General features: G+C 37.7%; 1 protein-coding gene across 1 annotated transcript in view; it reads right to left on the reverse strand.

Moving 5' to 3' along the window:
• The window catches only part of nup210 (nucleoporin 210), a 232127-nt gene that overhangs the window by 43229 nt on the left and 176675 nt on the right, over positions 1 to 12223 (reverse strand). The gene's annotated exons all lie outside the window — the stretch shown is intronic.

The raw sequence follows: 12223 nt of genomic DNA on the forward strand, positions 1-12223 counted from the left end.
AATGGAAGGGGAGTAAGGCCAGGTGGATTGGAGGTGGACTCAAATTGTTTTATTATGGTGTGGAAGGGAGAAGAAATGGAGTAGGGGTTATTCTGAAGGAACAGTATGTGAAGAGTGTTTTGGAGATGAAAAGAGTGTCAGAAGCTGGAAACTGAAGGTGTGATAATGAATTTTATTAGTGCATATGCCCCGCAAATTGGGTGCGTGATGGATGAGAAAGAAGATTTCTGTAGTGAGTTGGATGAAGACATGGACAGTGTACCCAAGGGACAGAGTGGTCATTGGAGTAGATTTTAATGGACATGTTGAAGGGAACAGAGGAGATGAGCAGATGATGCATAGATATTCTGCCAAGGAGAGGAATAAAGAAGGTCAGGTGATAGTGAATTTTGCAAAAATGATGGGCATGGTTGTGGTGAATACGTTATTTTAATAAGAGGGCGGAACATAGGGTGATGTACAATAGTGGAAGAAGATGCACAAAGGTAGCTTATATCCTATGCAGTAGGGTCAATCTGAAGGAGATTGAAGACTGCAAAGTGGTGGCAGGGGAAAGAGTAGTGAGGCAGCATAGGATGGTGGTCTGTAGGATGATGTCAGAGATCAAGAAAAGAAGGAGAGTGAGGGAATAGCCAAGGATCAAATGGTGGAAGTTGAAAAAGGAAGAATGTAAGTTTGAGTTCAGGAAGGAGGTAAGACGGGCACTGGGTGGCAGTGAAGAATTACCAGACAGCAAGGCAACTCCAGCAGAAGTAGTAAAGGCAACAGCAGCTTGGAGACAGTCAGAGAGGAAAGACTGCGTTGTCTTAGACATGTACAGAGGAGAGATGCTGAGTACATTTGGAAAAGGATGCCAAAGATAGAGTTGCCAGGCAAGAGAAAATGAGGAAGGCCTAAGAGAACATATACATATACACACACACACACACACATTATCATATATATATATAGATATATATATACACACACACACATATATAATATATATATATAATATATATAATATATATATATATAATATATATATAATATATATATATATATATATATATATATATATATATATATATATATATATACACACACACACATACATACATACATACATACATACTAGGGCACTTCGCCCCTGCTCGCTTTGCTCGCCAACCCCCGTTTTTGTTTTTCCTAATACACACTTTCAAGATTTTTTTTTTTTCTTTGAATTGTTGCTATTTCATTAGTTTCACTTTTATTTCAGAACTTCTGTAAAAACAATATTTGGAATCTTTTGAGTCCCAATGTGCTGAATCTTTTTAATGAGGTCAGTGAGACATGTGTTTAATGACTTTGTGCCATAATTCAGGATAGGTTTCTCTGTTTGGAATTTCAGCACAGACAAACAACAATATACATCATCAGCAGTTAATTTTTTTTGCAAAGTGACCAATAAATGCATGTGAGGTAAACTCCGTTTTTGAAATTCTCTTGACTTAAACTTCAAAGCCTTATGATATTTACATACTTCTGACATATCACCTATGTCCATATATTCAATCTCTATTCGCCCTTTTGTTATTTCTCCGAGTAATAATTTCTCTAATTACAAATGCGACGTTTACTTTCTTTTTTATTGACAGTCGTTTTTTTCTGCTTACATATTCTGTATCTTGCTCTGCATGTGTTTCGCGCCTACGTTTTTTTTTTTTGAGTCTTTTGAATTCCAGTTTTCATTATCTCTAACCTGCTCTGCATGTGTTTGGCCCCCATGTTTTTTAACCTCTTTATGACGTTTTACTTTGTTTTCTACTCTGTCTTGTTTCTGACCTCACTTCATCCTGCTTTTGTTTCAATGACACCTAGTCCGTGGTGATTACTTTCCCTTTTTCAAGTAATAATTTCCATTTGTTTGCGCTACTATGATCTTTACTTTCTTTTTTTATACTTTCTAATTTTCCTACTTTCATATTATTTAACTTTCTCCACATGTGTATCACACTTTGTTTTTTTTTTGAGCCTTTCGAATTCCATTGCTTTCATAATCTCTAACCTGCTCTGCATGTGTATAGCGCCAACGTCTGGATTGAAAGTGCTTTTTTTTCCAATTCCACTTGTTCTGGGCTAATAATTACTTTCCTTATTTTCTCAATTTGCACCTAGATTATTCAGTCTTTTTTGTCTCTCCAACACTTGAGTCTCTTTTCTCCAAACTGCTTTCTTTTTTGCTTAGTCATCTACGTTTCATTTATAACGCATTGTCCTTATATGCGCGGACAGCCTGAGTGCATCCATCTGTGGAATCCTTTTGAAGCTATCTAGAGACACAAGATGAAGGAGGAGGGCCAAACAGCAAGGTGACTGTGGCTGTGCGTTTCAGGTGAAAAAATAATGTCATGCCTGACTTACATATCAGTCTGTATATTACAGATAAGAGTATACAGAGGGATAAAGCAACTTGTGATAATGACATCTGTGATATGAAATAAGGCTTTATTAATTGCTTGAAGGGTTGTATGTATAAAGCTCTACATTAGCAGCACTTGATTACAACTTAAAGGTGGTTTTCCACATATAGATGGTGTGGGAAGGCACTCTGGATATTCCATTACAATTTGCATTCAGCTGCAGCTCTGCCATGATGACTTTTTAGGAAATTCTTTGATGTCTGATAGTGGGGAAATTTTTACTTAATATGATAGTCAGGAGAAAAAAGTGACTACAATTTTCAAGAAATAGTCTGCATGTAAATGAAAAAAAACCCGCATAGGTTTCTTTGCTGTTAGACAACTCGACAGATTATTGTTCCAAAGATTGAAGAAACATCCCTCTGGCCATACTCCACACCTCATTACCAAATTGCTTTAGTTGTTTTTCTCTGAAACAGTGAGCTGAGTAGCCAACAAGCAATTTTATACTGCAACAAAGCACTGCAAGGATAACTAGACACGATTTAAAATTGGGTGATTGATGTAGAGAGTCAAAACATAATAATTATATTGCAAAACATAACCTAAAAATGGACAATACAGAAGGAGGCCATTGCTTATATCATAGTAGTGATTAGGCTTAAACAACTCATACTGGTACAAAGATTAGATAGGAGTGGATGTTATTTAGATATCTATCCAACACCTTACACACATTCTTATTTTCTACAACTCAAATGCAGCAAAGAAAATAGAAATGGAAAAGAACAGTTGTGGGGTCAACCAGTGTGCACACTCGAGCATGCTACTTCAACTAATAGTGGAAATAAATAAAAAAAAAAAAAATAATGTAGAAACAAATGAGTGACTGGGCAACAAGCAGTCACCTTTATGGAAGTGTGCATTAGTAAGATGAAAACAGCTTTAAGAAACCTTTAGTGGAGGCCTTCCCTTTAAGAAAGGGTGCTTGTGTCCTGTCAGTGGTCGACACACTATTGTCTGTAACCCTTTTGTAAATGTGACATATCCCCCAAAAATATTTTATTTGAAATATTCAGACAACTACATTTAAGTGTACTGCAGAGATGTCTGTTATTATACTGATAAACACTGGGATAGATTAGGATGAGGATGCCACTGGGTCCACCTAGGAGGAAAAAATTACTTACGGATAAAAAAATAATTTACATTTTAATGAAAAATTAGCTATATCTGAAAGAAATCTAGCATTGCTAACTTCCTAAACTGTCGTTATGACTACTGAACCTTCTTCAGGTATATTATCTCAACACTTCCACCTGGTTTGGCATCCTATTCCATCTGCAACATTTTGGATGGGATACCATAAGCAATATGGGGGCGCGCTAAAAAAAGATCATATGACATACAAATGTAAACACCATTAACACTTTTTACTGCTGAACGTACAACTCCCTTTAAAAAAAAAAAAAAAAAAGATCATCACTACTGTACAGTTTGCCATTACAGAATACACAGGAACCTATTATTATGAAAAACCTAGAACAGAGACAAAGCAAAGACCCTGAAGACAAGGCTTTAATTTTTATGTGTGGGCAACATTTCCTAACTTGCTACCTTAAATTATTCAAAACACTTTATCGTCATATAAAAAGTTTGGGAACCCCTCTTAATTATTTGGATTATTGTTTATCTTTGGCCGAGCTTTCAAGGTAGCAACTTCCTCTTAATATATGACATGCCTTATGGAAACAGTAGTATTTCAGCAGTGACATAAAGTTTATTGGATTAACAGAAAATATGCAATATGCATCATAACAAAATTAGACAGGTGCTTAAATTTGGGCAACCCAACAGAAATATTACATCAATACTTAGTTGAGCCTCCTTTTACAAATAAAACAGCTTCTAGACACCTCCTATAGCCTTTGATGAGTGTCTGGATTCTGGATGGAGGTATTTTTGACCATTCTTCCATACAAAATCTCTCCAGTTCAGTTACATTTGATGGCTGCCGAGCATGGACAGCCTGCCTCACAACATCCCATAGATGTCAAAGATTTTCAAGTCAGGGGACTGTGACGGCCGTTCCAGAACATTCTCCCTCTGCATGAATGCCTTTGTAGATTTCGAACAATGTTTTGGGCCATTGTCTTGTTGGAATATCCAACCCTGCTAAACTTCAGCTTTGTGACTGAAGCTTGAACATTTACCTGAAGACTTGATATTGGGATGAATTCATATGAACCTCGACTTTAACAAGGGCCCCAGTCCCTGAGCTAGCCACACAGCCTCAAAGTTTGATGAAAACTCCACCAAATTTAACAGTAGGTAGCAGGTGTTTTTCTTGGAATGTGGTGTTCTTCTTCCGCCATGCAAAGCACCTTTTGTTATGACCAAATAACAAAGTTTTTGTCTCATCAGTCCAAAACACTTTGTTCCAAAATGAACCTGGCTTGTCTTAATGAGCATTTGCATACAACAAGCAACTCTGTTTGTGGTGTGAGTGCAGAAAGTGCTTTTTTCTCATCACCCTGCCATACAGAATTGTAGAACGATGTACAGATACACCATCTGCAGCAAGATGTGCTTGCAGGTCTTTGGAGGTGATCTGTGGGTTGTCTGTAACCATTCTCACAATCCTGAGCATATGCCGCTCCTGTATTTTTCTTGGCCTGCCAGACCTGGGTTTAACAGCAACTGTGCCTGTGGCCTTCCATTTCCTGATTACATTCCTTACAGCTAAGCTGACAGTTTAAACCTCTAAGAGAGCTTTTTGTATCCTTCTCTTAAACCATGACACTGAACAATCTTTGTTTTCAGATCTTTTGAGAGTTGCTTTGAGGATCCCATGCTGTCACTCTTCAGAGGAGAGTCCAAGGGAAACATAACTTGCAATTGACCACCTTAAATACTTTTTCTCATGATTGGACACTCCTGTCTATGAAGTTCAAGGCTTAATGAGCTAATCCAACCAATTTGGTGTTGCAAGTAATCAATATTGAGCAGTTACATGCATTCAAATCAGCAAAATTACAAGGGCACCCAAATTTTTGCACAGCCAGTTTTTCACATTTGATTTAATGTCATACAACTAAATAGTGCTTCACTAAAAATCTGTTCGGAAATCACCCCAGTACTCAGATGTTCCTAGGAAATGATACATACCACTGTTATCTTTTTAGTTGAAAGTAGAGTAAATTATTATACAGGCCGAGATGGGTTCCCAAACTTTTTCATATGACTGTATATAGAATCTTGTTCCATTTTCTGTTTGAGTTGGCATGACATTTAGAGCATGCACAAAAATCAGCATTATTTTGTGGCTTTCACCTGTTTCCTTCCCTTCAGTTTCTTGTAGTGCTTATGGCCAGATGTATTATTGCTCCTTGAGACATCCTCTGCCACTAACTGTCCCACTTTCATCGCATTTTAACCTCCTCCATGTAGGAAACTGATCTGACTGCTGAATAATTAGATTACCAATGTAAAAAGATTGTTTAATTTTCTTCAGTTTAACTTCAAAGTTTTATATTTTCAGACCCATCCCAATCACTGCCCATGTGGACTGTACAAGGTGTGATCAAAAAGTACAGTGAATGTTGATGCAGAGCACCATCCAAGAGCAACTCAAAACAATTCAATGCAGGCTCTGACATGTCCATCCTAGAGTTTAGTTTGTGACAAGTTACAACTTGTTTGATACCGTCAGTCGTTTTAAGCCACTGTTGAGTTCAAGTGTGTTTGTTAAGTTTGACGTTAATGATGGATATTGAGCAATGCATTAACATGAAATTTTGTTTTAAATTGCGAAAAGCTCAGGAAACCCATCAGGTGCTTAAATCAGTTTATGGTGACACTGCACTGACAATTAAGACTGTTTACAAGTGGTTTGATTGATTTCGTAATGTATCTGACTCGATTGAAGACAAGATCAGGACATTCTTCAACATGAATAACCGAGGAAAATGTTGAAATGGTTTCATTCTTCATCATGACAACGCTCCTTGTCACACATCCCTTCTAGTACGACAATTCCTGCCAAATAAAACATTACGCTGTGTCTGTATCCACCTTATTCGCGAGATCTGGCACCGTGCAACTTCTGCCTGTTCCCCAAATTGAAAATAACCATGTAAGGCAAATGATTACAATCTACTGAGGACATCCAGACAGCCACGACATTCCAACTAAAGACACTCTCAAAAGAAAACTTCCAGAACTACTTCACAAAATGGCAGGAGCGTTGGGATAAGTGCATTCGAAGTAGAGGAGAGTATTTTGAGGGTGACTAGTACACCGTGTTCCAAATTATTATGCAAATATTTTTCTCTGATTTTCCTAAATAGTCGATGCATGTGGCAGTCAGCATAATTTTTGAGTCATCAATCATTAGAGTATAATTTAAATGTTACTGAACAAACCTCCTAATGATAACGGTATGTTTTTCAAAAATAAAAAACTTAAAATGCACTGTTCCAAATTATTACGCGCAACAGAGTTTCAAAACATTTTATAGTTTGTAAAGAACTGAAAATGGTCATTTGTTGAATCTGCAGCATTAGGAGGTCATATTTACTGAAATTAAAAGCTATTTCAATCAAAAACATCTTAACAGGTCAAGTTACATATTAACATACTATAGGACCCCTTATTTGATAGCAGCTTCACAATTCTTGAATCCATTGAACTTGTGAGTTTGTGGAGAGTTTCTGCTTGAATTTCTTTGCAGGATGTCAGAATAGCCTCCCAGAGCTGCTGTTTAGATGTAAACTGCCTCCCACACTCATAGATCTTTTGCTTGAGGATGCTCCAAAGGTTCTCAATAAGATTGAGGTCAGGGGAGGATGGGCCACACCATGAGCTTCTCTCCTTTTATGCCGATAGCAGCAAGTGATGCAGAGGTATTCCTTACAGCATGAGATGCATGAAGATGATTTTGTTACAGAAAGCATGGTTCTTCTTTTTGTACCATGGAAGAAAGTGGTCAGTCAGAAACTCCACATACTTCTCAGAGGTCATTTTCACACCTTCAGGGACCCTAAAGGGGCCGACCAGCTCTCTCCCCAAGATTCCAGCCCAAAACATGACTCTGCCACTTCCTTGCTGATGTCGTAGCCTTGTTGGGACATGGTGACCATCCACCAATCCATTCATCTGGACCAACCAGGGTTGCACTGCATGCGTCTGTAAACAAGACTGCTTGAAAATTAGTGTTCATGTAGTTCTGGGCCCACTGCAGCCGTTTCTGCTTTTAAGCATTGGTTAGGGGTGGCTGAATAGAAGGTTTATGCATAACTGCAATCCTCTGGAGGATCCTGCTCCTTGATGTTCGTGGGACTCCAGAGGCACCAGCAGCTTCAAATACCTGTTTGCTGCTTTGTAATGGCATTTCAGCAGCTGCTCTCTTAATCCAATGAATTTGTCTGGCAGAAACCTTCCTCATTTTGCCTTTATCTGCATGAACCCGTGTGTGCTCCAAGTCAGCCACAAATCTTTTAACAGTACGATGATCACACTTAAGTTTTCTTGAAATATCTAAGGTTTTCATATCTTGTCCAAGGCATTCAACTATTTCATGCTTTTTGGCAAAAGAGAGATCCTTTTTCTTTCCCATATTGCTTGAAAATGGTGGTCTGCTTAATAATGTGGAACATCCTTCTTTAGTAGTTTTTCCTTTAATTGGGCTCACCTGGCAAACTGATTATCACAGGTGAGATTGATTTCAGTGATCAAAAGAGCCCTGAGACACTACCATCTAGGAGTTTAATTGAAAAACAAAATATTTAATCTTTATGATACTTAAATACAATTTGCATAATAATTTGGAACGCGGTGTAGTTGTAAATCTTTTACTGCAATAAACGTTTCTTTTTTAAAACATTCACTGTCTTTTTTGATCACACCTAGTATATGTGGCTTTCATGAGTTTTTTTTGTCTGCCTAACTTAACAAATACCAAAGACGTGTAGGTTAGGCTGACTGTGAACTATGGACTACCTCAGAGTGTGTGAGTGTATGTGCGTTGTGCGCAGGTTAGTCAGACCTAGTTCCAGTGGTTCACTTAACTGGCCTACCTTCCTAATGTTGGTACACAGTTACTGGTTTGGTTTTTGTGACTCTACAACCCCCACCCTTTGCCTAGTATTTCAGATGCCCACCTTATCATTTGCTCTGGAGCCAGGGCTGGTGCGAGTCCAGTTTTGTGCCCGATTTTGCTTGTATAACCTCCAAACCTACCAAAAATCCTAATTTGGATTAAATGGGTTTAGAAAATCAATGAATGGAAACCAGCATTGTTTTTTTTTTCTTTTTAAACAATGTCTCGCACATCGGAGGACCTCCTTACAGGCTTAGTTGAGGCAGGTAAACCCACAGAGGCGAGAAAAGGCACTGCCGCTAACACCTAACTTTATTGTGACTTCTACAATCCAAAATCTGTCACATAAGGCATTTAAAAAATTAAAAAGTGATACTATTAAGTATAAGGTATCTGAAAAAATTAATCAAAACTCTGACTATACATGTCATAACATACTGTACATAGCACACAAACAACATTATTAAAGTGTTGTTAGTGTTTATTGGTCACATAAACATATCGGACTACAAAAGAAAAAATGAAGCTTGATTGTACAACTTTAAACTTTCATCAGTGCATAGCCTTACAGAGCCAGGACCCCAAATCATTGCCTTTAATGGAGCCAATTTAGAACCATAACCTAGGCTAACTTTACATGGCTACTTTGAAATGATTTTTAAATTGTTGTCCGCATCCACTGTAAAAAGGCACATGGCAGTAAATGATCTTGTCACAGAACATGGCTTGTCATAAATACAGGTCTGTTTAAAATTTCTTTATGAAATGTTTTCTTTGTTTGAAATGGCAGAGTAGCATAGTTCCACACTTTAAAGTGTAATGCCATTGGCACTGTTTACATACTGAATCAAAACCAGAAGGCTGCAGGGGGGGTTAAGATATTTTAGTAAACAAACTCCTTGTTATGGGACAGTAAATCTAAGAAAAACATGCTTCTCTCTAAGGAATAACAAGGTAGGTACAAGCTCTGCGAAGCTGCATTTTTTTTTTTTTTTAAATATCAATTTAGTATACCTTTTTTCTAACCATCCTTATATGCTGTTAATTTCTCACCCCTTTATTTTTATTAAACAAGCTGCTGATGTCCACTTGCATGAAGAGAACTGTTTTTTTTTTCTTTTTTAAAATATTTCTTGAGGAATGAATCATACATTTACTTTTCAGATTCTTACAGTATTTATTATGCAACACTTTTGAGATATTCATCTACTATAGTTTTAGAAGGTAACTTCTCAACTCTAATCTTAAAGTAGTACATTTGAGTTTTGAAGACTGAGGTCTACTTTAGGAGAGTTAAGTACTGTGTGTTTTTTCAGTGAGTCAAAAAGCTAAATGGAGTTTTACAACCATTTATCGTTCAGAACTTTGGTTGGTAAAATACGTTAAAAGACAGATTTCCTCTATCAGATTTAGTAGTATTATGCATGTACTATGGGATGCAAGATGCACAGTAATTTTCAACTGGATTTATTAGGAATGGTTTCTTTAGCAGGTTGCTTTGTATCTAAGATGTTTTGCGCTTGGACAGTTTTGTTATGACTTTGATAAATCTATTTCCAAGTTTATACATGTTGGTCTTTCCTATATGTAGGAATATTTCAGAAAATAAATAAAGTGCAAATAAATAAAAGCTTATCCTATCTTCGCTTATCCAACATTTTGTATTATCCGACATCCCACCGCAAAAAAAACAAAAAAAAGCAAAAAAAAAACAAAAAACGCAACAATTGGCAACAAGAACTGCAAGTTGCGAGCATGAACGTACAGTATGTCTATTTTTTGTTGCTCCCAGCTCTACTGCAGCTAATGACAGTGGAACCTCTGTTTGCAAGCATAATTTGTTCTGGAAATGTGCTCGCAGTCCAAAGCACTTGTACAGTATATCAATGCGAATTTCCCAATAAGAAATAATGGAAACTCAGATGATTTGTTCCACAACCCAAAACTATTCATATAAAAATGATTAATACAAAATATAAAGTAAAAATACATAAAGCAAATTAACCTGCACTTTACCTTTGAAAAGAATCATGGCTGGTGTGAGTGAGTTTCTAAACTCTTGTGGGATTCCACCCAACAGGACGACACACGGAAGAGCGTCCCAAAGCAATCAGTCTCCCAGCGCTGTAGCAGTTTGCCAAAAAAGCGAATCCGAAAAGATCACGGACATGCTATAAGTACCTGCCGTCAATGGGTGATACAAGGAACAAGGAACATTCTAAATGTGCAGGGCATAGTATTACTTTCCCCCGACCCTGCCTTACTGCTGTGTCTGTGTATAGGAGAATGGCAGATCTGATAAATAACCACGCTGTTGCTGTTTCAATCTTAATAAAGCTGGTGTTTTCAGGTGCAAGACGGGGACTCGCACGTCACAGCACAAACACACACACACGCAATCACAATGCTGTAGTAAACAGTATACACTCGTACGGATGTTGACTATATGGGTGACGGAGTTAAGGCTCTAGAAACTGCAATTAATTACATTGAGCAACAAGAAGCAGCTACAGGAATTAACATAATGATGCTGCAAAGATGGTGAGACTTGACAGCGAAGAAACGGCACTCGTCACCACCACCTGATCAAAGCATTGTGCAGTCCCTACATTGATGGATTTAAGGCTAGAGGTCCATATGATCAACATCGTCTAACTCTTCCACGTGAAGCCTGAAAACCATGAGAACTGATTTAGATCATTTATGTTAGCTAGAATTCCTAGTGGGGGCTGGGTGGTCTCGTGGCCTCGGAACCTCTGCAGATTTTGTTTTTTTTTTTCTCCAGCCCTCTGGAGTTTTTTTTTTGTTTTTTTCTGTCCTCCATGGCAATCAGACCTTACCTTATTCATTGTTAATTAGTATTGCCTAATTTTATTTTTATATTTTTTCTTTCTTCATCTTGTAAAGCACTTTAAGCTACATCATTTGTAACAAAACATACTAAATAAATAAATATTGTTGCTCCCCAAGGCTTTTTCTCAACTGAACAAAACGCAGATGTGCCTATGGTGCTCTGGATAAAGAACGATCTGTCAGGCAGACTATAGTTTGGGAGAATCAACAACTGTGGTTCTGATACAAATGTGAACAACACTGGACCTCTACAAGGAACAGTCCTGTCTCCTTTTCTTTTCACTCTGTACAGCTAAGACTACAAATATAAAACCAGGTCATGTCACTTGCAGACATTCTTAGATGATTCTGCATTTATGGGGTGTATTGATACAAGGGATTAGATAGAGTATAGGAGTCAAGTGGAGAAGAGGTTTGTATCTTGGTGCAAAAAGAAATGTCTGCATCTTAACATTAACAAAACCAAGGAACTAGTTATTGACTTTTGCCAAACTAAAGAGCCTCTGTGTCCGGTCACTATTCAAGGAGTGGATGCAGAAGTGCTCCACTCCTACAAGTACTTGGGGGGTCCACATTAATTAAAGGTTGGAATGGCTTTGGAACACAGAGGAACTACAGTATATAAGAAAGGGCAATGCAGTCTCTTTTTTCCTTAATAGACTGTGTTAATTTAATATGGGAAATGACATCCTTCACATCTTCTGACTCTGTGATAGCCAGTGCGATTTTTGATGCTTTGGTGTGCTGGGCTGGTAAAATCACTTCAAGAAAGGCTTAATGAATAAACAAGTGAAAGGACAAACACAGTTATAGGACACATTCTGGATCCCCTGAGGAAGCTCCTTTATACCAAGAGAAATACATCTGTATAATGCCTCACTGGGAC

The sequence above is a fragment of the Polypterus senegalus genome, chromosome 12 (assembly GCF_016835505.1).
Source record: "Polypterus senegalus isolate Bchr_013 chromosome 12, ASM1683550v1, whole genome shotgun sequence".
In the NCBI taxonomy this organism is placed as follows: domain Eukaryota; kingdom Metazoa; phylum Chordata; class Cladistia; order Polypteriformes; family Polypteridae; genus Polypterus; species Polypterus senegalus.